This window comes from Panthera pardus, unplaced genomic scaffold (assembly GCF_024362965.1).
Source record: "Panthera pardus isolate Hobbes unplaced genomic scaffold, ASM2436296v1 HiC_scaffold_8, whole genome shotgun sequence".
Lineage (NCBI taxonomy): Eukaryota > Metazoa > Chordata > Mammalia > Carnivora > Felidae > Panthera > Panthera pardus.
In genome coordinates this window covers 133,150,188-133,175,071 of record NW_026527013.1, presented here as the reverse complement: position 1 = coordinate 133,175,071, position 24,884 = coordinate 133,150,188, and the positions used below count along the sequence as shown (strand labels likewise).

Here is a 24,884-nt window from a genome sequence, read left to right as displayed (position 1 = left end):
TCTTGCCTGCCACTCATTATGCAATAAATGGTATGGATGTAGATTTTTGTCTGTTTATAAATGCAGGCATAATTTTGAAAATCTATATTTTATAAAATAGGATTAAAGAACTTGAGAGAACATGAGTTATAGATAAAGCAAACTGGTAACTTGATTCCCCCAATGTGATTTGATGGAAAATTTAAATACTCTCTATTTTCATATACCCAATTTGCATGGCTTGTTTCTATTTCCCACCTGTCCACACAGGAACTTGAATTAGGGTGTAGAGCCTTTATTGTACACCAGTTTTAGTTCTAACAGATAAACTGAGGGTCACAGAGGTTAAGTGAATACTCGAAATCATATAGAGAGCTGATGGCATACAGGGGAGCAGACCCAGGTGTTCTCAGTTCCTTGTTTTGTGCATTATTCTCTGACCTCCAGTGGTTCTTATGCACAAATAGGCGAGCTGGACTTTTCACTTCAGGGTTTTTTTTTTTTTTATGTGTCACTACAACAGATAATTCATACAAATTCTAGAAGTATTTGTATTCATCAAAAATGTGTTCCAACCCTCATATAAATGTGGAAAGCCAATATGTTTTCATTCCAGTAAACTCTGAGTGTCCTCATATTACAGGCCATAGTTATTTATTTTTATATGTTCAGTACAGAGATTATAGTTTTATGTGTCAGCTTGGCTAGGTCGTAAGTATTCGGTTATTCAATCAAGCAGGAATCTAGGTATAGCTCTGAAGGTATTTTGAAGATGTGATCAACGTCTACAATCAGTTGACTTTTTATCTAAAGGAAATTATCCTCGAGAATCTGAGTGGAGCTGATCTAATCGGTTTAAAGGCCTTAATAGCAGACCTGAAGAAGTTTCTTCCTGTGGACTGTATTGAACTGTGGTGTTTGCTTCTACCCAAGAGTTTCAGCCTGCCCTTTCTGGCAGCCTATCCTATAGATTTGGATTTGTCTAGCCAGCCCTGGACAATTTCATAAACTCCTTGATAGAGGTAAATAAACTTATATCTCCTCCTGAACTTTGATATAAGTGACTACCAGCTATAGTAATCAGGAAATGTTTTCCAAATTGATGAATGTATGAATGAGTGTTTTATTTCATTAAAAACTATAAACACATTTGACTTGAATTTATCACATTACTTACATTTTGTTAGTTTTCTTAAATGTTTATGTGTATTAATATTAATAAACCAGACCCTATGGTGATTTAAGGATTAAATGTCTATTTTTATTTCTCTTTTTAGAAAATAAATCTCATGGTGTGTCCCAAGTAAAGTGGACTAGCTTCCTTGGTTCTAGAAATATACAGAGAATAAGACTTTTTAAAAAAATAATATTTGTAGGGAAGAGTGTACATTTATATAGTCTGTTCTCAGTTGTTGAAGAAGAACCTGGTTAAATCTCCCCAGACCATATGAATCCCTTATTTTAAATCTCTAGTGCTGTAAATAATGAAATAGCAATATCTTGCAAGCATTGTATTGACTATAGTATCCCTTTGAAGTGAAGATTTGGCTTATGGGTTACTCAGATCCTGTCCTTCCATTAATTAAAACTCTCATATATTTTTGGGGGTGTGGGGATATTAAAACATTTCTTAGTGACAATTCACTTACATAATTTTGTTATTGACCGACTGTTCTGTAGGTGTAATGATGATGACAGCATTATCACTGCAAGAAAAAAACGAAACAAAACAAAAACCCTCCTTCACAAACAGCTAAGAGAAAGAAAAATACAGAATAAGTCTTTTCATACAACTGATCAAATATAGAGCTTTTTAAGGACCTCCAATTCCAGATTGGTTCCAACCTTTAGGGTGTATAACTTCAAATAAAACCTTTCCTATATTCTTGGGTGAAAGAACCGATGATAAATAAGACTAGCAGCACAAGCCAATCTTTTACAATCATTTGCATTTCCAATGGATGTTGACTGCACATTCATTGACTCCATAGTCAAGTAAAGTCAGGGTGACAGGTGTGCAGGAAATGATTCTGATTCATAATGCGTGTAACTCAAGGTACATATCAGACTGTATAACACTATTTATCAGAAATGTTTGGGGACAGCAAAACATTTAGGTAAACAAGGTTTTGTGTAATCAAGGGAGTTACAGAGTAATTGATTCGTGTCAGGAGATATAACCTAAATTTGGAAAGGAGGTGGTTTTGAATTGAGGATTTAGGACCTGTGGAGCTTTAATTATATAAATGTAGGATTCCCAAATTTCATTAGCAGTATTAATGTGTATTTTGGCTTGCATTTTAAACACATAAAAATAAGTTATCCGGTATCCTTTTGAAAATCCCAGACACAGTAAAATATTTAAAGCATGAACATTTAAATGTTTGAATAAACATTGTTTTTCAAATATAATTTGTCTTGAAGTTAAATACTGGCCAAAGTGAAAAAAAGAATCTACCAGTATATGGGAATTCATGCTCTACTGTTTGCTCCTCAGGTTCATATTTTTGTCCTCAAATACTAAAAATACCTCTGTACACAACCTACGTTTTCTACGTACTCATTTTGCATTTCAGTTTTTCCTGTTTATTGATGCATTTCCTGCATCAATACAGGCAGAACCATATAAATTCTATTGTGTGGTCGATGACTGCTTCACTGATTTCCTGACAAACGTGGGCTTTCTTATTTTCACTGTATGCTTCCCTTCATGGACAAATACTTGTTTCTCCTATGAGGAATAGTAATCTGTTCCATATTGCTATTATAGAAACAATCATAAATATTGAGTTGGAGATTTACTATTTAAAGTTTGTAAATTTTGCTTAAAAGAATCCCCATGTGTTCATGAAGCCTCCATACTCTAATGAATGAGCCCCTTATCTCACAGCTTTTTTTTTTTTTTAACATTTTTTATTTTATTTTTGGGACAGAGAGAGACAGAGCATGAACGGGGGAGGGGCAGAGAGAGAGGGAGACACAGAATCGGAAACAGGCTCCAGGCTCCGAGCCATCAGCCCAGAGCCTGACGCGGGGCTCGAACTCACGGACCGCGAGATCGTGACCTGGCTGAAGTCGGACGCTTAACCGACTGCGCCACCCAGGCGCCCCTCTCACAGCTTTTATATCTGCCTCTGAGAGGCTTGTTCATTGAATTCCCTGGCCTCACCTAAGGTGGAAATTGGGGAGTACATCCTTCTTGGAGGTGGCACAGCTTTGACAGGAGACTTGCTATTGGGGCAAGTTTGGTGGCCTGGAATTACTTTAAACTTGGAATCGCAGTCTTTTCTATCCAGTCTTAGGATTTCTTAAGTAATATAATTCTCTGTACTATTAAGATTTCCAGTCTATTTACTTTCTATCAAGTGCATTGGATAATAACCAAAGCCAAATGTCTTGTCTAAATATAAAGTTTATTGATTCCTGTCTCCAAGTCACTGGCCTCAGTGATTTACCCATCTATACTTGAATGCACATTCTTTAGTTTAATAGCCTCTGATTCAGGGTACTGCTCCTTTTTATTTTTAAGGTAAAATATATCATGGCTTCATATTGATTTTTCAATTCAAATTTGGAACATCAGGAATCTAAAAAATTTCTTTGATCCTATATCTATATTTACTTTCTCATAACCTGAGGAGACTAGTTCTCAATGAGATCAGGAATAATAGAATTAAAGTATCTTCTTCTAATATGCACACAACTATCTCAGAATGCCAATGTAAATGTTAAGACCAATAATATGATTACAGAAAAACAGTTTAAGAATTTGTTGCAGTTCTGTATTTCCCACTAGGGACATGCAGTCAAATTATTGGGTTTTAAAGCCACTTATCATAGCTTCTCCTTTGTAGTTATTCCAATAGCTTGGTGTACATTAAGATTTATTTATTTTCATGTTCTTTTCAAGAGTTAAGAATTTCTTTTTCAGTTAAATTTTATACTATCCTATAAAAGTGTTACAAAATAAAATCAACATAAGCAGGTACATTCAAAGACCATAAGCTTTTCACACTGTCTCCTTTACCCTATTCTCTCCCTTCTACTTTAGGTGACCACATTTCCTGAGTCATTCTTTTTGGTATGATACTCAAACAAACATATTTGTATGCCCCCTTTATGGGATAAAATAATTGCATACTCTACACACTTTCCTCCACCTTGCTTTTAATCCCTTAATATTCTTACAAATCACTTCTTGGTAGAGTATAGAGATTCTTTATTCTTTTTTATGGCTGTATAATCTTCTATTATATGGAGCTGCCATAAATAGTTCACTCTATTTCTATTTGTTTCCCTATTAAGAGGCACTTTTTTCTTTTTTATACTATAAATAATCCTTGTGCAAATGTATTTTCCCATTTTTTGTAAGTGTAACTTTGGGATAGATTCCTACAAGAGGGATCAATGGATACATAGCTACCCAGTTACCCCAGTACTACTTATTAAAATTTCCATTTCCTTTACACCAATTTGAGAGGTCAAATTATTGTATATTATATATGTTATTCATATAGTATATACTTATTAGATATTACATTCACACATGCAGTTGTGTTTATTTCTGTATTGTCTACATCTTACATCTGTGTTTGTGATAATTTAAAAACTATAGCCACAAGTTCTTTGATACTCGACCCCTGTTCCAAGAGGTGGAACTTAATTTCCCTGCCCTTGCATGAGGACTAGACTTAGTGACTTACCTCTAAACAATATTGTATGGCAAAAATGATGGTATGTCACTTTGAAGATTAGGCAATAGAAGACTGTGGCTTCCATCTTGGATTTGGGTTTTGCCTCTCTCTGTCTGTCTCTTTCCCCTTCATTTTCTCTCATACTCAATCTGGAAGAAGCCAGCTCCCATGTCATGTGCATAGATGGCTCAACTTCAGATGACTGCAACCCCAACCAATGACTTGACTGCAGCCTCATGAGAGACCATAAGCCAGAACCACCCAGCTAAGCAGCCATTAGATTCCTGGCATTGAGGATATGAGATAATAAATATATTTTTTTAAGCTCATCAATCTGGGGAAATTTGTTACACAGTAATAGATAAGTAATACATTCCATCTATTCATGAGCCAATATCATACAATTTTAATCACATAGGCTTTATTGTATGTTTTTATTGTTCTTCATTTCCCAGGTTTTTAAGGCTAGCTTCCCCTGTTTATTCATCAAATTACACCCTATAATTATATTCTCTAGATCCAGACAGATACATAGTGCTATTTTTTTTTTACTTGGGTTATACTAAATACAGTATATAAATTAAGAAGAACTGTCATTTTTACATTGAACATTCCTATTTGAAACATGATACATTTTCCATTTATCCAAGTTTTCTTTTGTGTTTTTATGTATTTTCTAGTTTCCTCATAAATATTTTATATATTTCTTGTTAAATCTATGTTCAATGTATTTTTTTCTCTTTGCTGTGATGAATGTATTTTGATTCTCTTGCTTTTCTTCCATTATTTCCTTCCCTCTTCCTCTTCCCCCCTCCTCTTTTCTTCTTCCACTTTTGGTTTTTATGTATGACTACTTTTGATTTTTGTAAGTTGATTTTGTAACCTCCTGGGGTAAGCAGAGTCCTTACCTGCCCCCACCCCCCAAAAATATGCATTCTAATCCTTGGAATCTGTGACTATGCTAGGTTAAATGGAAAGGGGAATTAAGGTTGCAGATAGAATGAAGATTGCTAATCAACTGACCTTCAAATAGGGAGATTATCCTACTTATACAGGTGAGGCCAATGTAATTTCAAGAGTTTCATAAGAACAGAAGTGGGAGGCAGGGAGTTGGAGAGTCATTGTTAGAAAGGTATGGTGTGAGAAAGACTTGAACTGCTATTTCTGGCTTTGCAGATAGAAGGGGCCACAAGTAAGGAAATGAGGATGGCTTCGAGAAGCTGGAAATAGCAAGGAAATTCATTTTTCCCTAGAGGCTCCAGAAGGTATGTAGTCCTGCCAACACCTTGATTTTAACCTAGTGAGACCCGGAACTATAAGGTAACACATTTTTGTTGTTTTAAGCTACTATGTTGTGGTAATTTGTTACAGCAGGAATGGAAATGAACGCACCTGAAATTCATTAATTTTTCTTATTGTTTTCGGTGGCTTTTCTATTGATTCTTTTTAGTTTTGAAGATATACAATCATGTCATCTGAAAAGGAATGCCAGTTCCAATTTGTATGATTCTGGGTGCTTTGACTGATATCCTCTGAAACAATAATAGGCTAAGATTAATGCAGTGGGCATCTTTGTTTGGATAGCTTCTATTTTCACATTAAGGGACTGGCTTTTTCGTTAAAGCATATATATTTTATCATATTAAAGTATCCAAAAATTCCAGTTTTGTTGAGTTTTTTAAATAAATGGTATTAAATTTTTGCAAAGTTTTTTTCTGTATCCAGGAAAATAATCATATAGACCTTCTCTTTAGTTCTATTAATAAGATGGTGGGATCCTGTTTGCAAATACTTCATTAGAGATTTTTATTTTGATATTTAAAGGTGATGTTGATCTATAGTTTTATTTTTTGATGAATTTTTTTGGTCATATTTTGGAATCACTATTATACTTCCTTGGGGAAATTAAATTGACAAAGGGAAATATTGATATATACTAAAATGTGGATAAACCTTAAAAACAGTATGCTAAATAAAAGAAGCCAGACACAAAAGACAACATATTGTATGAATTAATTTATATGAAATGTCTAATAAAGTCAAATCTCTAGAGCAGGAAAGTAAATTAGTGGGTGCCTAGGGCTAGAAGTCAGAATGAAGATTAGCTTTAAATGGGCAAGGGGATCTTACTGGAGTGAGGGAAATGTTCAAAAAGTGGATTATAGTGATGATGACAGCAGAACTCATCAATTTACTAAAAATTGTTAGTTTATACATTTAAAATGAAGATAGATTTTAGAGTATGAAAATTACAACTCATTTAAGTTATTAAAGTCATAAATTTAAAAATACTGAAATGTAGTCCTACTAAAACAATACAGTTGTGTTTAATAGAGAAAAATGAAGTTGGAAATCTCCCTCCCTTTCCATATTCTGAAATAGTTCCAGTAACATAGAAATGATCTAATACATAAATGTTTGGTAGAGTACCCAGTGCAAATATTGGGCCTGGTGATTCATTGTGTGCACTGGGGTGAGGAAGCACAGTGAGGTCTTTATAATTTTTTCTATTTCTTCTATGGTGATTGTCCTGTTTAGACTTTCTGTCTTTACCAAGGTCAATTTTAAGTAGTATATTTCTTATTTCATTGGGGTGCCTGGGTGGCTCAGTCAGTTGAACGCCAAACTGTTAGATTTCGGCTCAGGTCATGCTCCCAGTGTCATGGGATCAAGCTCTGCAGCAGGCTCTATGCTGATCATGGAGCCTGCTTAAGATACTCTCTCTCTCTCTCTCTCTCTCTCTCTCTTTCTCTCTGCCCACCCCCCATGTCTCTCTCCTTCTCTCTCTTTCTAAAAAAAAAAAAAAAGAAAAAAAGAAAAAAAAAAGAAAAAATAATTTATTTTACCTGAAACCAATACTACACTACATGTTAACTAACTTGAATTTAAATAGGATCCTGAGAGAAAAAAATTAATTTCATTTAGATTTTAAAGTATATTTACACAGTGATACTCAAATATATCTTTATTTTGTGATTTTTGAAAAGTTCTTCACTTACTATTTTTAATTTTTGTGTTTTCTCCCTTTTGCCCTTGATTAGGTAAGCTAATACATTATATGTTTTGTTGATCTTATTACAAACAATGATATTTGGATTTGCAAAATGTATCCTGGTGCTGGTTGTTCTGAGTAAATTCTTCTAGATACTCGTTGTACCCTTTCAATATGTGATTTCAATACATGTTTTTTATTTTTTGTATTTAAAAAAATTTTTTTAACGTTTATTCTTTATTGAGAGATAGAGACAGACTGATCATGACCAGGGAAGGGGCAGAGAGAGGGAGACACAGAATCTGAAGCAGGCTCCAGGCTCTGAGCTATCAGCACAGAGCCTGATGTGGGGCTCGAACTCACAAACCATGAGATCATGACCTGAGCCGAAGTTGGACACCCAACCAACTGAGCCACCCAGGTACCCCTCAATACATATTTTTTAATTTCAAGAGGCATTCTTGAGTTACCAATTTTAGTGATTATTCTATTCCATTGCTTTGCTTTGCTTCTTTGAGGACACCTATTGTACATATATTTCATCTTCTTTTCCTATATTGTATATCTGTGACTTTCTCTTGGAACTTGCTATCCATTTTGTATCTTTTTCAACATATTTATTGGGGTATAGTTTACATATCATAAAGTTCATCTGCTTTAAGTGTACAGTTTCATAATTTTTGGTAAATTTATATAATTGAACAGTAATCCCTATGATCCAGGTGAAGAACACTTTCATCACCTTATGCTATAGCATAGAACAAGCCATTGTAAATTAAATGGAAGGAGATAATGCAAAGAAAAATCTCCAAATAAACCAAAATCAAATTAGAAATCAAGAACGAAAAAAAAGTTGGGAAATCCCCCAAATATATGAAATTATTCGATTCATTTATAAATAACACAAGGATCAAAGAAACATTCAGCTACAGAATATTCCACATACTCTTAGCTTCTTTAAAGTCTTTGTCTCCTAACTGCAAAATCTAAGATCAATTACAAATGATTTCTAGTGAAGTGTGTGGGTAACAAATTGCTATTTCTTTGAATTTCTCCTAATTTTTGGTTGAAATCTAAACATTTTAGATATATTTTAGTAACCCGAAATTTTATTTTTCTAGCATCTTCTTGTTTGGCTTTTTGATTTTGGGGGTCTTTTTTTAAAATTTTTTTTAACTTATATTTATTTTTGAGACAGAGAGAGACAGAGCATGAACGGGGGGAGGGTCAGAGAGAGAGGGAGACACAGAATCTGAAACAGGCTCCAGGTTCTGAGCTGTCAGCACAGAGCCCGACGCGGGGCTTGAACTCACGAACTGCGAGATCATGACCTGAGCCGAAGTCGGACGCTTAACTGACTGAGCCACCCAGGCGCCTGTTTTTTTTGTTTTGTTTTGGTAACTTGTCTTACTCCAGACATCTTTTTCCCATTGTTTTTAAGTGCTCATATGTCTGCTCAAATCTTTTATTCCGATTTTTATTTTTAAGTCTGGCATCCCTGGCTTTCTCCTGTGAGTACATGGCTTATGAGGCAGTCAATGATGTGGGCAGAGGTTCTGTTAAAATGTGTCAAGTTCATAAGGCTTCCACCTTCTGTGATCGATATGTGTGTGAGCTGGAGAGTACATTCAGTGTTCATGCAGTCCTCAAATCTCTCTCTTGCCTTTTAATTTCCTCTGTATTCCCCTGAGTCTCCTCTGTATATGTTCAGTTTCCTGGTCAGCCAGAGATGTGTACACAACTTATCTAGTTTTATATCCTTCTAGGATCTCTCTTAAATTCTGGCTGGTTTGCCACTCACAACGACTGTGGACTTCCCCATTTGTTTTCCGTGGGAATTTGTTTCTTACCATAATTGCCATGTTTATCTGACAAAGCTAGAAGTTTTAACCACCTGCTCCAAATTGACTCTGTCCTCTCTGACAGTAAAGCTGTTGGTTTTGCAGCCATCTGCACTCTGATAAAGCTACAGATCTCAAGAAACCAAGTTTGAGACACGCACATGTGTGTGTATGTGTGTGGTAGATGCCTGAAGAAGGGGAGGAGTATGGTGATACCTGCACACACAAAGGCCACAGATTAGTGCTGTTCTCACCCGAAGACAAAGCAGTTTTTCAAGAATAAATACTTGTTGGTTTGTGTCATATCTTAAGCTATTTCAACACCTTGGGGTAGTTATTTTTAAGAATTTTGTTTAGCTAAATACATTGGCCTCCGCATGCCTCCATAGCCACGGTACCGCATGCCATTTCTTTGGATTCTAAAATTGTTCATTTTCATGTTCCATTTTTTTCTTAAGGTGTCTACTGTTTATACACTGTCATGTTTGCGTGTGTGTGTTCAAATAAAATGTATTTACCTAGACAAAAAGATGGGCCAGATTTGGCCATTGAGCCTTGTTTTCAGATCTTGTTTTAAGTTTTCCTTTTTAGCTGGGATGGATGAAAGCTGTGAGTGGAATGAAGAATACAATATGATACACATAGAAAGACACAGTTTTTTCTTCCCCCAGTGGTGGAACTAGAAACATAAAACCTGTTATTCTTTCTTGGGAATGTGCAATGGGACTAGATCTTACTGAACAGTTGCTGGTGCTAGATGTTGAGCCCAGTATTTAATTCTTAAGGTAATCCCATACCACATGTGGTAGTAAAGGGATTATGATGACATTTTTGGATTTAGGGAAGTTAGATTAGACTATCAGTTCCTTGAGGGTCAGGAACTCAAAGGCCTTGTTCATTGCCCTGTCTCTAAGGCCTGGACCAATGCTGGCGTCTAACACTAACATCCGGCTGAAAAAGGACATGCTTACAGCATCAAATAATCAGGGACATTCACAAAAAAGAGAAAAACCTAATATTAAAGTCCATGAAAAATATTAACCTAATGATCCTAGGAAAAACTAGAATATCCTTGGGCTTTTGTTAGGTTATGATATACTTAGGTTATGATATACTATAATTTTTATACACTTTAACGTTTAAAAATTGTGAAATATGATCTACATGTAGGGAAAAAGGCATTGTACATGAATGTATAGTTGAAGGAGTAATAACCCTTGTAATAATTAGCTAGGTAACAAGATGGGATCACAATATACTCCTTATCCGCCATTCTGATTTTTGTAATAATAATTTTCTTTCTTTATTTGTAATCACTCTTGATTTGCATGCATCCCTGGATTATGTAGTTTAGTTTTGACTATTGTTTATTCACACTTGTGTTTCTTCTCATTTAACTGTTCTTTGTGAAATGACTTTGTATTTTATTTTGGTCTTTTTTACAGACTTCTTTGTGGCTCAGTGTTTCTAATTCTCATTTATGGTGCTCTTTTGTTTCTTCTGTTTATTTTCACTGAGATCATTTTGAAATATTTGGTTACAATTTGTATCCATTTTGCAAGCAGGTTATTATGGCATGCTTTTATTAACTGAGAGGATGCTATTCTCTTTGTTTTCATTTCTTATAATGTACTGGATTCTTTTTATAGTGCACGTTTTTACATAAAATTAGTTTATTTAAACTTTTAGGAAGGACTGACTAGTCAGGATAGTTTTTCTAATTTCTCTAGAAGAATCGACTCTAGAGATCCTGCTTTGGTTGTTTTTGCAAAAAGAGCAAAATACTTTCTGAGATTTGCTTTCCCTGCTGTCCTTCCTCCTTTTTTATCTGGACCTTCACTTTATTTTGCTGTTATTCTTCCCATCTTGCTTAATTTACATCCTAGTTTCAGTAATTTATTGTGTGTGTGTGTGTGTGTGTGTGTGTGTGTGTGTGTGTCTAGGAAAAGAGCTCAGGTCTTTGTCTTTGTTTTGTTTTGCTTTGTTTTAGTTTTGAGTATTGACGTGGCTAAGACTTCTTTGGCCTTCTCACCTTGCTATGAATCCCATGTTTTCCCCGTAGTAAGTGTGCAAACTTTTGTCATTTGCAGCTACTTTTTCAAATTGGCCTGTCACCCTTTCTAATAAATGTCTTTTGGATATTTTGGGATTTCCCTGTTGCTTTTCTTTACTTCCTCCCACAGAGCTATTGATTCCACATTGTACTATTTATGTTTTCTCCCCATCTGCTCGTATTTTGCTTTTCATGTAGATAATATATCACCAGGTATTTTATAAAGATTGTCTGGGTTGTTCTTGTTGTGATGGTTAATTTCATCATCCTAGTTGTCTTATTCTGTGGTAGGATTGAGATAGTTTCAAAAACTATGGTATAAGAATTGTACTTTGGCTATCACCCAATTAAGCAGTTAATCAACTCTATCTTCCCACAGAAAGCCATTATAAATATTGGGCAGAATATAAAAGACAATTACTAAAAAGGAATGAAGAATTACCACAAACAGGCAGATTATAAAGGGGAGTGGGCACTTGGAGGAAGGGGACAACAGAGTGTTACCCATTTTCTTTAAAGGCTGAAGGGTAAGCTGATAGAAAATTTCCAGATTTTCTTGTCTGAAAAACCAGAGGACAGTTTTTGGACAAGTGCTTTTCAGATACTGAAGGAGAAATCCCAGAAGGAAGAGAACCAGACAGCAGAAGTCCCACATTTGGTATTTCAACCCTGTGTAGATGTCTGGCTGAGTCATAAATCATAAATATACAAGATACTCCATCTCAATATAAAAGACTAAGTTTTCATTTTATCTGCTGTTCAGGAAACAGATTTTTTTGGTGCACTGAACCAAGTTAATGGCCCATTAAAATATATATATGTATACATATATATTTACATATATGTGTGTGTGTATATTTATATTTATGTGTGTATATATATGTTTATGTGTGTGTATATATATATATATATATACACATATATATATCCATACCCACCCCTTTGAAGACTGTAACAGAATCCAGAGTACGAAAAGTATAATAGCACAATGTCCAGTATCCAGAGTCACTAGACATGAGACAAGGACAATATGAACTCTTTTCTAGAGAAAGAATAATCAATGTGGAAATCAATTTTCAAATGTCTGATAATTGGAATTTGACATAACATTTAAAAGCAGTTATTATAATTGTGCTCAAGATCAAAAAGGGAAACTGGTTTCACAATAAATGAAAAGATTGGAAATCTCCACAAAGAAATAAAAATTCTGTATCTGAAAATAAAAACTCCGTGAGTGGCTTCAACTGCAGACTACACATGGCATAGCAGAGGTAGAAGTCAGTAGGCTGTTTCAATATAAAATATCCAACCTGGAAAGTGGTTAGGTGGTTGAAAAAAATGAACAGAACCTCACAGATCCTTGAAACATTATGAAAAAGAAGTATTATGTATGTAATTGGTGTTTCAGAGGGAGAAAGATAGGTAATTGAACAAAAAATAATTATAATGACAATTAAGAAATAATGGCTGGGGCACCTGGGTGACTCAGTTGGTTGAACATCCAGCTTCGGCTCAGCTCATGATCTCATGGTTCCTGAGTTCAAGTCCTGCATTGGGTTTCCTGCTGTCAGCGCAGAGCCCACTTTGGATCTTTTGTCCCCCTCTGTCTGCCCCTCCCCGGCTTGCACGTGTGCTCTCTCTCTCTCAAAAATAAATGCACCTTTGGAAAAAAAAAAAAGCAAAATGGGTAAAAACTTTCCAAATTTGGTAAAGACATAAATGTAGATATTCAAGAATCTCTGCAAATCTACTGAGAAAAATGTACAAAGATAACCTCTTTAAAGACACATCACAGTCAAACTGCTGAAAACTAAAAAGAAAAATCTTAGAAGCAGAAAGTGTACATTGACACTTTAATTACAAAGGAACAACAATTTACATGTTGCCTGACTTTTGCGAAACTATGGAGGCCAGAAAACAGTGGAAAATGTCACTAAAATACTAACGCTAAAAACTGTCACCCCAACTTATATATTGAACAAAATTATCCTTTCAGAATAAAGGTGAAATAGAGACCTTTTCAGGGGAAAGAAAACTAAGATAATTCATTACCAACAGATCTGCACCAAAAGAAATGTTAAAGAAAATTCCTGAAGTTGTAGAAGTTATGTAAAGTTGTGCATGAAAGTAATTTATATTCTATTTGTCTTACATATAGGAAGCACAGGTTTAATTTGCTTCATTTGAGATCAATCTCAGTTATGTTCACTTATTTATTAATCACAATGTTAATAGAGGTATCATTGTCAGTATGTGCATTGCACTCTTATAAATGCTTTATAGTCAGTACCTTATTTAATTTTCTCAACCTACATCTGAGAATAGGTATAGTTATTCCCACTGATAGATTAGGAAGATGAATTGATTGGTTCAATGGCTTGTCTAAAATCCTAATAATTGGTACAGCCAGGCATGATTCTAGACTCATCTCTCTTACTTCTAGTCTTATTTATTTGTTGAATCCATTTAGTATTGAAATTGCTAACTGTCCTCTCCTTTAACCCAAAATTAGAATACTTTGAACTATTATTAAAAATTGTTTTACTGATTGAAGTGGTTAGGCTGCAGTTATTGAAAAACAAACTGAAAAATGTATTCTTGTCATACTGAATGATAACAGTTATTGAACTTGGGCTCTTGTCAGGTTTATAAAAAGCATGGATAGGGAAAAAGTGGGATCCAAATAGTAATTAGAATGGGAATATTCATGAGGAACAGGAGAAATAAATCTCCAAGCTCCTCTGAAATTCTCCTTCTTAAGTCTTGCTTCTGAAAACAAGACACTGATTTTCACCAACTTCTATTATGATGTTGTGACTAAAATTTGAACTTGACATAGCCCGGGTGATTAAATAATAATAAACATTAGTATTAGTATTGGTGATTATATTATTTATAATAATAAATATAATAATCAGAGTAAAATAAAAGAATTATGCTTACTAAAGAATTGCTTAATTTAGTAATTTAAATTGAGTGGCTGAGGAAATTTCATGGATGTATATTTGAGATTTCTTCAACAGAGGAGGTCAGACAAAGTTTTGGATCTGATTTCTTATTTGCCGTTACTGTAGCCAATTGTTGTCTGCCTTTCTAACAATCATTATACCTGTTTACTTGTTATGGAATCAAGTTTTGTTTAGATATAATGCAGCCATGTGTTACATTGGGGTACATTTTGATTACTTAAGCCAATATGAAAACTCTATTTCCCTTCCCAGGAATGATTTTGGAATAAATATGTGATGAAGTTCTGGGCAATGAAACATAAAGGGGTTTCACTACAGTGTGCCTATTCCTGAGATACTCTTCACCATTTTAAACCATATGTATGGCCTCATGGTCTGGTTCTCTGGTTATACTCACTGGTGAACTGATGATTAAGAAAGTCATCTTTAATTGGTACCTCGTGACATGCCAGCACCAGATAGAGTAGTGTGTTGCTAGCATATTACAACATCTGAGTCATCTCTGTAGGCACAAATTCAAGAAGATGCCTATTCTGCTCAGAAGGTGAGACAATGAGAGGTCAAGAGCTATAACAATTACTTGGTGGTGAGTTGCCTGGGTGGCTCAGTTGGTTGAGTGTCCGACTTCTGATCAGGTCATGATTTTGCAGTCCATGGGTTCAAGCCTTACACAGAGCCTGGAGCCTGCTTCAGATTCTGTGTCTCCTTCTCTCTCCGCCCCTACTCTGCTCACAGTGTGTTTCTCTTTCTCTCAAAAATAAAATAAACACTAAAGAAAGGTATAAAAGTTACTTGGTAGTATCTAATGATCTAACTTGATGATGAAGGATATGGAAGAAGAAAAACTGAAGTGTTGATGTCAAGAGATTAATGAATGGCCCACTCAAAATTACATCCGAACCTGCAAATATTGGCATTATATTAAAATTCTTATTAGGGGGCGCCTGAGTGGCTCCGTCAGTTAAGTTCATGTCATGATCTCATGGTTTGTGAGTTTGAGCCCCACATCAGGCTCCATGCCGACAGTGCAGAGCCCATTTGGGATTCTCTCTCTGCCGCGTTCCTGCTCATTCTATCTCTCTCTCAAAATAAATGAAAAAACTTAAAAAAAAAAAAGATTTCTTATCAGAATGATTCCTAAGACTGTGTTTGGATATTGATCACCTCCTTTTAGTGGGGAGTTGACTCAGTGAGCCCATGAACAATATCATAAGGAGGCAAAATCAAAGTTGTATGTGGGCTCAACAATATGGGTGACTGCATGAAGGATGACTTCATTGTGGAGTGCATAGAATGCACGATTTATCAATAATGTCTAACAGTGGATACCAGTTATGGCAGAGTATGTGTACATTAGGACCTGGTGGCAGGTCAATTATATTGGACCATTTCATGGTGAGGGATTTTTGTCTTTTCCAGAATAAAGCTGTCTTCTGCATTTAAATTTTCTTTCTCTGATCTTCATGCTTATGATAAAACAACCATAGATAGACTTCCTGAATGTTTTGTATGTTACTATAATCGTATCCCATGTGACTTGCCTCCAAACAAGGCATTTACATGAAAACAGGAAGACAAGAGACTTTTGGCCATGCCGTCCGTAAATCTTCAAGGTCCATCTTAATTCTCATTTCTTTCATGAAGTCTTCTTGAGTACTTAAATGTCTTTGATAATCATACTTCTTCTGAATCTATAGCCGTTACATTTTTACATCATTTAAATTATCTTAGCACTTACTTTCTTGTTCTGCCATTCAACTTTGAGGTGTATGTCCTGCTTTATTATTAATTAGACTTAATCTTTTTAAATAAAATCTTATCTCACTGGTTTCCCTTGGTCTAACAATATTTTATACATGCAAGACATGAAAAGATGGCTTCCTGATGCCAATCATATTCACAGAGCCCTAAAATTGCAGGTGATTCCAAAGGGCACTGAAACCCCAAGTCCTCCAATAAAAATCTCCTTGGTCAGAATGTTTTATTTTTGTAAAAAGGTTAGAATTGGCCGAAATAAATTGAAACCTTTCTTACTAAACAGCTAAGGTCCAGGAATAGTGTAAGATCAATGGATACCCATGTGATCTTACATTACTGTTCCTATCACTTGCAAAATTGTGTATCAGATTATATTGAAAAAGCAGACCAAGTTATTTTTATCTTGTGAAAGAAAAGTGGTTGCTCTTCTTCTTTGTAGTTTGCACTAAATTCTGATAACACAATAAATTTAAAAGTTTATCTTCTGACTCTCTAGGATGTAAGCTCCATAGGGATAGGAGTTCTCTCTCTCGGTCTCTCTCTGCTTTATTCTAGTATTTAGAAAACTGCCTCTCCTATAACAGGGATTTGATCAATAGATCATTGTTCTTTAGTTGCATGTGGTTCTGTCTTTTCAGTTAAACATCGTTATCAAAACCAGTACACAAAACAAAATCAACACAAAATGAGAACATTATAAAAGTGAATGTACTTATTTTAAGGTCTTTCTATCCATAAGGAAAATCAAAAGCCTTCTGAACATTGCTATCCATCTAAGAGACAGAGATTAGAAGTCATTTTTGTAGACAAAGGCATGCCAGGGATAGGAGTGTCAACCTCCAAAATCATAGATTTGCTGATTCCAAAAATTGACTTTCAACAGTTCTTCCCTTTAGTGACCTTAATAGGATATTCCAAATAAACAGTCTATGAATAACAGCTAATGCCATATACTTATTTAGGTAAACCCAGACCTGATTTTCAAACCTGATGATAGCCTGGCTGTTTAGAGTGATTCCAGTTAGTGTGAAAAGACTTCCCTAAAAACCATACAACAGCAGTTTAAGATATCATTTAACTGACAGATATTGGGCTGGCTGAGAGGTTAGGGGCGTCTACTTCAAAACCTCATTTCTGAAAGTCGACTATTCTGTATATATGCTATTGCACAACTTGAAAAGCCATTTGACAGAGGGCTCTAAAGAGTAGAAGAACTGGATATTTCCTAACTAAACTTTTAAGAGAACAATTTCAAGAAATGACCATTTTCAGTTTGGAGTTCTCTAAGGGGTTTGGTTCACCTTCATCATTGATCTTTCTCTTTGAAGTGTTCATTTACCATCCTGACATAATCTAGGGCCGCACTGCATGATGTTGATGATACTTTTGTCAACGTGAAGAATGCAGTGCCATTGTTACAGAAATCGTACAAGAAACAGAGACCTTAATATGTACCATCTGTTTTACAAAAAAGCTCAATGTGGTAATGCATTTGCAATACCAGAAGCAATATCTCTAAGACATGAAATGAACATATGTTGTCTAAGAGCCTTCAGGCTGACATTGAAAAAGAGAAAAGATAGTACTTCAAGGCAAATACTGTCCCAGTAGAAAGACTGCCAGATCCAATATGGCTCAGCCTATTGACAAGTCTCTGGTGAACAACTTCATATAAAGATTTTCACATTGTTATGGGTTGTACGGCTCTCTGGCCCATTTTTTCAGCCTGGGTAAAACAGTAGAAAACACCCTCTCTGTCACTCTGGGTACTTTTCTGTTTCAGAGCAACAGATGTTGTCAGAAAAAGTCACACCACACAATAAAGTGCTTGAATGATTATTTCTAAGGCTGGAGGGAAACTGAAACGGTGTCTTCTGATGAGTGAGCAGGTAGTTTTAAGAACAGCTGAAAATGCATCTACTGAAAGCTGTATGAAACATCTAGCTATTTAGCATAAGTGGAAATTATACATTTTATGAAAGGTAGTTTATACGGTTTTCGTATATATATAGAACATCAACGGAAAATTCTGACCTCACTTTTTAATATAAAATTATAATATTTTACAGTGTAAATTTAAAATATACACACGTGAATATTCAGTATGTACATAGCCACAAGTCTATATATGTGTGTTGTATTTGTATAAGTGAGCATTAAAAGAAATGACAAAGGTCAAATGGTAGGTTATTAAGGCTATTAGAAGGAAGAAGAGTGAACTAGCTTAACAAGTGTTAGTTTGCTTATATTTCGTTTCCAAAGATTCAATATGGGTTCAAGTTATGTTATGCCATAATCAGGCTTAGCTCTTCATAAACATGTCAATATGAAATAGAAGGCTTACATTTTAAAACCAGTTGAAGAACTACAGCAGTGAACTTGGAGCCAGGAGATCTGGGTTTCAGTCTTCAATCTCTATTTATACAGTGCATGACCTGAAATAAATTTGACCTTGTTCCACCTTCAAGGCCTCAGTTACCTCAGCTATAAAGAAGGGGTTTAAAGTAAATGATCTCTAATGTTCTTTCTAAATTTGAGAATTAAAGTATAATCACAAAGAGGCAATCATATAATTTAAAATAGCAGGAAAAAAAAGTGTTTTGTGTATAAAGTCAAGATAATTAACCCACCAACTTTTTATGTTTTATCTTAAAGCTATACATTGATCCATAGGAAAGTTCAGTTAAACCATGCCTGTAAAAAAGATGTTATTTTTTTATGTCTGTCATTTGCATGACATTATATAGGTTTGTGTTCATATTCATTCTAAATCTTACTTAGGAAAAAAACACAAAGCCCTCCTTTATGACTGGCCTGTTAGGTATTAGGCAGGTGAGAGATAATGGCCTGACCCAATTACAACCATACTCATATGTATTTGGAAGTAGTGCTTATGGGTTGCCTTTACGGCTCAGTCGGCAGAGTGTTCCAATTCTTGATTTCAGTTCAGGTTATGATCTCTGGGTCATGGGATCGAGCCCCGGATCGGGCTCTGTGCTGAGTGTGGAGCTTGCTTAAGATTCTCTCCCTCTTCCCCTCTCCCCTGCTCATGTACTTTCTCTAAAATAAAAAATAAAAATATAAAAAGATGTAGTTCTTAGGTAAGCAGTAATATAAAATTATTAATAGATGATCATTATCTTCTATTTAAATGGACTCTTCATGATAGCTCTCATGACCTGCTAAAGATCCAGGACTTACTCCAGACATCCTGATGCTGTTCAACCTATGATCCAAGGATGGCTTTAAGGAGGGAATTTTGGTTTTCCTTAGGGTAGTATTCTAGGCACTGGGCCCATCCTCTTTTCCCAATCCACCGATCCCTGGTGTAATAACTCTTTGGATTATGTCTCTCATAAAAGAAATCTGGATGGTTCATTAATTATTCTCTGGTAGATGCTACAAATACAAACTCCCAACATAAAAACACATACCCAGCTTCTGAGCTGAGATTTGTATGAGAAGCTTTTCCATACCCTATTTGAAGCTGTACTCTTGATTTCATTACTAACTTCTAATCCCCGATCACACCCTAAATCTAGTTCCTGATCACTATCACCCCTTTATTGTTTTGTTACCTAGCTTCTGTTATTCATGTTATATATTATGCAACCTTAAAGGTCTTCGAAGAGCAGTGAATGCTCTGGTTACCCTTGAATTAAGAGCTTTATTCAAACTGCTGCCAGGTCTCTTGACCTGTCAACAATCAGGAGTGGGCCAACAGGAATTCTTCTCTTTGGTATGGGTCAGAGGAAAGCCACTGATAAAATTCACTCCCAACTACGCAAAGTTCAAAGGCACTGGCTTGAGTGGTGGGTGTGTTTATTCAGGAACATGTGGATCTGATGAGTGCGAGGAGATTGGTGCAGTATGGCTCAGATGCAAGTCGTTGAGTATAATTGATTTTTAATGGGCTGGCTACCTGCCACCAGATGTTCATCAATTAGGTACGCTTTAAAAACCAACACAGCTGCTTATTTCATGCTGACTATCCGGTGGCTGAGGTATTGTTAGCACCGCATAAGAAGTCATCTCTGTGTCGGGTGACCAAACGTTCAGTTTGCTCTCCACCAGTCATGATGTAGCCTATAATTATTAGCAGCGTCCCCTTTTTCTCTTTCAAAATGCCCCAGTTTGGGTAATTAATCATATGAGAATCCTACCTATTTGTCACGCTGTTCCTTGCACCTTGCACACTTAAGTTAGAACTAGATCTTGCCCTATAGCAGTAAGTAATTCATATTAACATCATGCACAGAGTAGTGCTACTTCTGAATACCATTAAATTTTCGAGCCGGAAGGAATTTTTAGATTGCATTTAGTCCAGTGTTTCTTTGTTTTCTTTCTTTCAGCACTTTATTATTTTTTTAATATGAAATTTATTGTCAAATTGGTTTCCATACAACACCCAGTACTCATCCCAACAAGTGCCCTCCTCAATACCCATCACCTGCCCTCCCCACCCTCCCACCCCCCATCAACCCTCAGTTTGTTTTTATTTTTTAAGAGTCTCTTATGTTTTGGCTCCCTCCTTCTCTAACCTTTTTTTTTTTTCTTCCCCTCCCCCATGGTCTTCTGTTAAGTTTCTCAGAATCCACAAAGGAGTGAAAACATATGGTATCTGTCTTTCTCTGTATGACTTATTTCACTTAGCATAACACTCTCCAGTTCCATCCACGTTGCTACAAAAGGCCATATTTCATTCTTTCTCATTGCCATGTAGTATTCTGTTGAGACTGGGATGATGCTTTGCAAATAAGTGCTGGAGAAGCAGAGGTAAGTTGGTAAAAATCAGGTCATTGGTGAGCTGATTTTTACCAACTTACCTCTGCTTCTCCAGCACCTATTTGCAAAGCATCATCCCAGTTTCCTCCTTTCTCTTTCCTCTTCTAGACTGTATCTGGGGCTAGCTTATTTCCTTATCTTGTAGGTAATGACCCAGGCCAGAGAGGGCCTTTCTCTCCTTTGAATCAGCATTTCCCCTAAAGTAAGGTGATCAAATGACCTCACTGTTCTTTATGAAGGAATTGACAATCACTTTTAGGCAAAAAGCAAATAACGTTCCCGAAATATCTTGTAAGATAATTTAATTTTATGTCTGTAAGAAGAACACAGTATTATTATAAAAGAATTTTCTGCCATCCTAAAGATGTCTTTCTATGAGTGTCGTTACAGATTTAAAAAAAAATTTAACCTTCTTCATGTTGTTACACTGTGATATTTTAGATAATTATCTACTGGATAATTTTGACTAGGGTGGCCCAGCCTGTACCTGTGAAGGCCACTTTTCCCCCTGACTCTCTACTGATCTCTAGGAAATATTTATCCACTACTGGCTACTGGCTCTACCCCAGTATTTATTTACACTTTTTTTTTAACTCTTTATAAATTTAATTTTCATTTTTATCAAAGTAATAGATGTAGAGGTAGAGGTTTTATAAATAATATAGTTCTAAAATCTGTAATGAAATACAGCAGCCCATTCTCTAGGGACCATCACTTTCAAATTTTTTAGTTCTTTCTTTGTGTCCTTACCTTCATATTTCTAAACAATGTATTTGCTGTGTTTTGATTTTTCAGCTTTATATTATTCCTGTAACAGAGGCTTTACAACAATTCTCCACTGCTGACATACTGTCCCTGTCTTCATCCTCCTCATATACCACAAATTTGTTGAACTAAAGAACTGGTGTTTGAATTGTTACAAATAAGTGAATATTGCTAAGGTTCAAGCTATGTCGTATGTTATAAGCATATTTTCTTTTTTATAAACGTCTTTTAAACTTGGAAATATAACTGCCCCTTTTCCTGTTGTTTCTTTAGTTTTAGTTTGGTTCAGTTTTCTGTGTATCTGTCATTAATTTCGCAGCTCCAACTTCCCCTGTCAATTGTTCAACTCACTCAAACATTTGTAAGTAGCTTATAAGTTACTTTATAAATTTTAAATTATAATTTATAAAGTAATTTACAAAGTCTATTCCTTTCTATTGTCTGTGAAATAGTCTCAGGGAGACTTGGTCCTTCTGCACTCTGTAGCCTCAGGAAGAAGGCATTGCTGTTGTTGCTGTTATTTCTCTCACCCACTGTTAATGTGGAGAAATCCAATGCTGTTATGATGACTGAATTATCGCAAATGTAGTGGCTTAAAACACCACAAAATTATCTTAGTGCTCCGGAGGACGGAAGTCTGAAATGGGTCTTCTGGACTAAAATCAAGGTGCCAGCAGTCCGCATTCGTTTCTGGAGGCTCCAGGAACAAATGTCTTTCCTTGTCTTTTCTCATTTCTAGTAGGCCTCTGCATTCCTTGGCTTGTGGCCCTTCCCTCCCTCTTGAGAGCAAGCGATGGCCTATGAAGTCTTCCCCACATCACATCACTCTGACAATGACTCTTCTGCCTCCCGCTTTCACATTTACAGACCTTTGGGATTACTTTGGCCAATCCTGATCATCCAGGATAATCCCCCTATTTTAGGGTCACCTGGTTAGCAGTCTAAATCCCCCTTTGCTATATTCACAGGTTCTGGGGAGTAAGACATGGACATCTTTGGGGGGGGGCATTCTGCCTACCACAGGCTCCTGGATGCCAATACAAACTCTTAAACATTCAACTATTTACTTAATATTTCCACTTAGATTTCTAATTGTCATCTCAAACCAAATTCAAACCAAACTCTTCATCTTCATACTCCATAAACCTCTTCTCCCTTTAGCCTTTCGTATCTCAGCAAATAGACAAGACAAAAATTTTGATTGCCAAAACAAATTAGTGATGCCTTACATATGCTTATATCCCATCAAATCTACGAGTAAATTCGTTTATTGTATTTTCAAAATATTTCTAGAATTTAGCAGTTCTTCCCACCTTCCATATGTTTCGTTGCCCAGAACAATTCTTAGAATATCGTAAGTACTATTAAGTATTTCATAAATGAGCTAATGAATAAATGGAGTCTATCCCAATTACATGATCACATATCTTCTATCTTCTCTGCTGGTTTATGGTTTTCTCTTTGTTTGATTACATTTCACCTGTAATTCAGATGATAATTTTATTGAGATATATATAGATATAGATATAGATATAGATATAGATATAGATATAGATATAATATATGGTAATATCTGATATACATATGAGATATATATGATATATATATATGGTTTAAAACAAATATTTGTTCTCATTTCGCTCTAAGGAATATGTGGTTTAGTCAGGATTCTCAGTTTAAAACAACAGAAATTATTAACTGAAGCAGTCAGTAAATTTATTGCAAATACATGTGGCAGAAAAAATCAGCAAGAGTTTAGAACAGCAGGTGCTGAAAATAGGTAGGACTCAGAGAAGCTACGTCATCCACCTGCCACCGCTGCAACCCTATTATACAAATTAAGCAGTTGGGCATTGGCTTTTCTTTTCCTTCTGTTATGATTTTAGATTTTTAAACTTTATTATTTCTAGAGTTTTCTTTCTAGCAATCATTCTTAATCTATCCTATCATTAAATTAGGGGAAAAACACTATCAATTGTAAATGAAAAGGACACAGATAAACACACATGATTCGGATTTCATAGATCTTCTGTTTAATGCTCCTTTAATATCTCAAATGTCCATGATGTTATGATCAATGACCCCTCATCTTTGTATTTCCTTTCATATAAGTTGTGTTGATAACAAAGAAAAGCTGCACATTACATTTGATATTTTGGAACTTTGATTATCTAAGTATCGAATGTTTTTGAAAATTAAGATTCCCAATATTCAAGTAATTCCCCTTGAATGGGGAGGAAACTATGTGACAAGATATGGTCCTTCCTTCCGTGAAGTTGAGTTGCTCTTCGTGTTAGATTACATTTACTCTAAATGGCCAAACACAGTGCTGTTCCGTCCTAGTTTGCAAGGCATGTGACTCACACAGTTAATAGTAGTGGGTCAAACAGTGGTGACTAATAAGGCTAATAAGACTTATTCTATGTTGGAGCTAACAAATCCTTTATCAGTACTTCAACCACTCTGCTTATGTGGCCTCATTGTTAAGATTATGCCTTTCATCTATGGAAACCAATCCCTTTCATATACAATTTCAGCAAGAAGCTTATAAAATGTGTATTAAAGCAGTATTGACTTGTCTAACAATAAAAAGTACAATTAGGCTTCCAACACAGAGCATTTCTAATTTGCATAAAAACCTCTCTAACCTATTCCTTTTACTGCAGAATATAACCAAAAGGTTATATTCTGTTCCATGCACCAGTAATTACTCTAAAATCACTAGATAGATGTACCTATGTAATATTGTTCAGTTCTTTATGCAGATCATTAAAACTGAATTTATATGCAAGATATATCAATAGGAAAATACTATTAAAATCATTAGAAAAAAAAGTCCAAGCACAATGGGTTCCTTTTACATAATATCACATAATGTAATAATTTAAGATAGTTTCTTACTGAGAGCCACTGTCTTGATAAAAATCATTCCAAGGGTAAGACTAAAGACACACTTTCATCACACCTTTTAATTGGGGCTTCTAGTTTATACAATGCATAATTTTAAAAGATCACTATTAATCATAGGAAAGAGTCATTATGAACAGA

The 24,884-nt window shown here is 35.4% G+C and overlaps 1 long non-coding RNA gene across 1 annotated transcript in view; it reads left to right on the top strand.

Annotated features, from left to right (window-relative positions):
- The window catches only part of LOC128775601 (uncharacterized), a 182,091-nt gene that overhangs the window by 98,261 nt on the left and 58,946 nt on the right, over positions 1-24,884 (top strand). Inside the window, exon 2 of the long non-coding RNA XR_008420432.1 lies at positions 5,850-5,938. This is a non-coding gene — a long non-coding RNA (uncharacterized LOC128775601). The remainder of the gene's footprint in view (positions 1-5,849; positions 5,939-24,884) is intronic.